Genomic DNA, 4,809 nt, shown 5'->3' with positions numbered 1-4,809 from the left:
GTCAGTGTATGTCAGTGTGTGTCGTGTAGGTCAGTATATGTATGTCAGGTAGGTCAGAGTGTGTCGTGTGGGTCAGGTAGGTCAGTGTATGTATGTCGGGTAGGTCAGTGTGGGTCACGTAGGTCAGTGTATGTATGTCAGGTAGGTCAGTGTATGTATGTCAGGTAGGTCAGCGTGTGTCGGGTAGGTCAGTGTGGGTCACGTAGGTCATCCTTTTTTCCCACAAATAGAGCTTTATTTTGAAGGTATTTGATTGCCTCTGCAATTTTTTATTTTTTTTGCGATATAAACGGAAAAATCTAAAATATTGAAAGAAATTTATATTTTCTGCTTTTTGTTAAAAGAAAAATCCAATAAACTCAATTTTATTCATACTTTAAGGTCAAAATTTATTCAGCCACATGTCTTTGGTAATGTTAATAAGCGTATATTTATTGGTTTGCGCAAATGTTATAGCATCTGAAAACGATGGTACATTTTCTGGAATTTACGCATCTTTTAGTTTATGACTGCCTATCTCATTTCTTTAGGTGCTAATATGGCATAGTTGACTTCTTTTTTTCCCTTGTTTCCCAAGGTGACCATCTTGGTGTTAAGAGGGTTGAGGGTGCCAAAAGTGAGTGCCTATGGCAACATCACCCTGAAAGCATCTGATACTAAGCAGGGACGGGCCTGATTAGTACCTAGATGGGAGACCGCCTGGGAATACCCTCTTGAGAAATGCCAAGATGGTCACCTTGGGGAACCACAAAAAAAGGCGGTCTCCCATCTAGGTACTAAACAGGCCCATCTCTGCTTAGCCTTCAAGGCCAGGTGAGCTTGGGTGCTTTCAGAGTGGAATGGCCAGAGGCAATCTCTTCTGGCACCCAAAACCCTCTTGAGAAATGCCAAGAAGGTCATCTTGGGAAACCAGAAATAAAAAACAGGTCAACTCTAAAAAAAAAAAAAAAAAGCCTACAGCACCTGGTATTCCCAGACGGTCTCCCATCCAGGTACTAACCAGGCCCTACCCAGCCCATAGGCAATCTCTTTGGGCACCCTCATCCCTCTTGACAAATGCAAAGATGGTCACTAGGCCCGACCCTGCTTAGCCTTCGAGATCAGACGAGATTGGGCGCTTTCACGGTGATATGGCCGTAGGCAATCTCTTTGGGTATCCCCAACCCTCTTTGACAAGCGCCAAGATGGTCACCTTGAGAAACAAGGGAAAAAAACAAGTCAACGGCAAAAAAATAAAAAATTACGGCACCTTGTATTCCCAGGCGGTCTCCCACTCAGGTACTAACCAGGCCCGACCCTGCTTAGCCTCTGAGATTAAACGAGATTGGTTGCTTTCAGGGTGTCGTGGCCATAAGCAATACCTTTGGGCACTCTCAACCCTCTTGACAAGCACCAAGATGGTCACCTAGGGAAAGTAGGGGAAAAAACAAGTCAACGCCCAAAAAAAAAAAAGAAGCAAATGGGACTGGTTATTGCCAGGATGTCTCACATTTGTTACTAACTAGTAGACATGTGCGCTTCGTTTCGTACGAATCGCAAATTCGTACGAATTTCTCAAAATTTGTACGTTCGGGAGGATCCGAAATACAAATTGCCGTGCGTCCGAATTCTGTACGGAATACGAACTTTTGTTTACGAATTCCGGATCTCAATCATTATGCTTATCATGACTTGCAGAAGACTTCTGTGATAGAAGTCAATGTAAATTGCCTGAAGACATCAGTGAAGGACTTTCAACCTCTCTGGGCAGGCTGCCAAGAAAAGAACAAAATGATACAATGTTTCTTCTTCAATGGGCTGAACTCCGTGTGTAGAAGTTTTCAGTTTAACCATTTAAAGACTAAATCTTTTCTGACACTTGTTGCTTACAAGTAAAAATCCAGTATTTTCTGCTAGAAAATCACTCAGAAGCCCCAAAAATTATATATTTTTTTTTTAGCAGAGACCCTAGGTAATAAAATAGCGGTTGTTGCAATATTTTGTGACGTGGTATTTGTGCAGAGGTCTTTCAAATGCAAATTAGCCCTTTATCATGGTGCAGGTGTCATTGCTGTATGTCACACTGCTGTCAGTGCTCTCTATCACGGTGCAGGTGTCATTGCTGTATGTCACGCTGCTGATGTCAGTGCTCTCTATCACGGTGCTGTTGTCAGATCACTCTATCACGGTGCAGGTGTCATTGCTGTATGTCACGCTACTAATGTCACTGCTCCCTAGAGGTCGACTGAAAAAAAAAAGGGCTAACTTGCGTTTGAAAGACCTACTGGATTTTTACTTGTAAGCAACAAGTGTCAGAAAAGATTTAGTCTTTAAATGGTTAAACTGAGAACTTCTACACATGGAGTTCAGCCCATTGAAGAAGAAACATTGTATCATTTTGTTCTTTTCTTGGCAGCCTGCCCAGAGAGGATGAACGTCCTTCACTGATGTCTTCAGGCAACTTACATTGACTTCTATCACAGAAGTCTTCTGCAAGTCATAATAAGCATAATGAGCAATGTTTTTGCCTTTAAATTTATCGTAAAGAACGTTCGTACACGTTAACGACAATTCGTATTTCGTACGAAACAGAACGGAATTTCGGGCACGAAATACGAAGTACGAATTAATTTTATTACGAATCAAAATGGAACAGAACGAAATGAATTTATCGACGGCGTCCATGTCTACTAACCAGGGCAGACGCTGCTCAGCCTCCGAGATCAGACAAGATCAGGCACTTTCAGGGTGATGTGGCCGTATTAAATCTCTTTCGGCACCCTCAACCCTCTTGAGAAACTCCAAGATGGTCACCTTGGGAAACAAGTGAAAAAAACTAATCGTCGCCAAAGAAAAAAAAAAAAAGAAACCTACGGCACTTGATAATCCCAGGGGGTCTCCCCATCCAGGTTCTAGCCAAGCCCGACCCTGCTAAGCCTCCGAGATCAGGCGCTTTCAGGGTCATGTTCCCATAGGCAATGTCTTTCGGCACCCTCAACCCTCTTGACAAACGCCAAGATGGTCACCTTAGGAAACAAGGGAAAAAAACAAGTCAACAACAAAAAAAAAAGAAACCTACAGCACTTGGTATTCCTAGGGGGTCTCCCATCCAGGTTCTAACCAGGCCCAACCCTGCTAAGCATCCGAGATCAGATGAGATTAGTTGCTTTCAGGGAGATGTGGCCATGGGCAATCGCTTTGGGCACCCTGAACCCTCTTGAAAAAAAAAGCCAAAAAAAGAAAAAAAAGAGAAGCCTATGGCACCTGGTATTCCCAGGCAGTCTCTCATCCGGGTACTAACCAGGCCTGACCATGCTTAGCCTCCGAGATTAGTCACTTTGAGGGTGATGTGGCCATAGTCAATTTCTTCAGACACCCTCAACCATCTTGACAAACGCCAATATAGTCACCTTGGGAAACAAGGGAAAAAAACAAGTAAACGCAAAAAAAAATAAGCCTACGGCACCTGGTATTCCCAGGCGGTCTGCCATCCAGGTATTAACCAGGCTCAGCCCCTGCTTAGCCTCTGAGGTGAGACAAGATGGGGCGCTTTCAAGGTGATGTGGCCGTAGCCAATCTTTTTGGGCACCGTCAACCCCCTTGACAAATGCCAAAATGCACTTTGGGGAAACAAGGGAAAAAACAAGTCAACGCCCAAATGAAAAAAAAAGGAAGCCTACAGCACCTTGTATTCCTAGGTGATCTCCCATCCAGGTACTTACCAGGCCCGACCCTACCCATGGGCAATCTCTATAGGCAACCTCATCCCTCTTGACAAACGCAAAGATGATCACTAGGCTCGACCATGCTTAGCCTCCGAGATCAGATGAGATTGGGCGCTTTCACAGTGATATGGCTGTATGCAATCTCTTTGGGTATCCTCAACCCTTTTTGACAAACGCCAAGCTGGTCACCTTGAGAAACAAGGGAAAAAAACAAGTCAATGCCAAAAAGAAAAAAAAAAGAAGCCTATAGCACCTGATATTCCCAGGCGGTCTCCCATCCAAGTACTAACCAGGCCCACCACTGCTTAGTCTCCGAGATCAGATGAGATGGTGCGCTTTCAGGGTGATGTGGCCGTAGGCAATCTTTGTGCAACTTCAACCCTCTTGACAAATGCCAAGATGGTATCCATGGGTAAAAAGAGAAAAAAAGAAAAGAAACCTACATCACCTAGTATTCCCAGGCGCTCTCCCATCTGCGTACTAACCCGGCCCGCCCCTACTTCTCCTCAGATATGCGGTGAGATGGGGCGCTTTTAGGGTGATGTGCCCGTAGACAATCTCTTTGGGCACCCTCAACCCTCTTGACAAATGCCAAGATTGTCACCTTGGGAAACAAGGGAAAAAAACAAGTCAACACCAAAAAAATAAACCTACGGCACCTGGTATTCCCAGGCGGTCTCCCATCCAGGTACTAACCAGGCTCGACCCTGCATAACCTCCGAGATCGGATGAGATGGGGTGTTTTCAGGGTGATGTGCCCATAGGCAATTGCTTTGGGCACCCTCAACCCTCTTGACAAACACCAACATTGTCACCTTGGGAAACGAGAGAAAAAAACAAGTCAACACCAAAAAAAAATAATAATAATATTTACGGCACCTGGTATTCCCAGGCGGTCTCCCAACTAGGTATAAATCAGGCCCGATGCTGCTTAGCCTCTGAGATAAGACGAGATTTGTCGCTTTCAGGGTGATGTGGTCTTAGGCAACCACTTTGCGCATGCTCAACCCTCTTGACAAAATGCCAAGATGGTCACCTTGGGAAACAAGGGAAATAACAAGTCAACGCCAAAAAAAAGAAAAAAAAAAAGAAGCATGTGGCAATG

At 44.5% G+C, this 4,809-nt stretch overlaps 3 pseudogenes; all 3 read right to left on the bottom strand.

Annotated features, from left to right (window-relative positions):
• Window positions 1-3,051: 3,051 nt before the first annotated feature.
• Window positions 3,052-3,170, bottom strand: LOC143959058 (5S ribosomal RNA; annotated as a pseudogene).
• A 775-nt stretch (window positions 3,171-3,945) lies between these two features.
• Window positions 3,946-4,064, bottom strand: LOC143958960 (5S ribosomal RNA; annotated as a pseudogene).
• A 287-nt stretch (window positions 4,065-4,351) lies between these two features.
• Window positions 4,352-4,470, bottom strand: LOC143959013 (5S ribosomal RNA; annotated as a pseudogene).
• Between the last annotated feature and the right edge of the window lie 339 nt (window positions 4,471-4,809).

This window comes from Lithobates pipiens, unplaced genomic scaffold (genome assembly GCF_037356315.1).
Source record: "Lithobates pipiens isolate NorthernLeopardFrog02 unplaced genomic scaffold, aLitPip1_a1.2 Scaffold_66, whole genome shotgun sequence".
Classification (NCBI taxonomy): Eukaryota; Metazoa; Chordata; class Amphibia; order Anura; family Ranidae; genus Lithobates; species Lithobates pipiens.
This window is presented reverse-complemented; position numbering and strand designations above follow the sequence as displayed.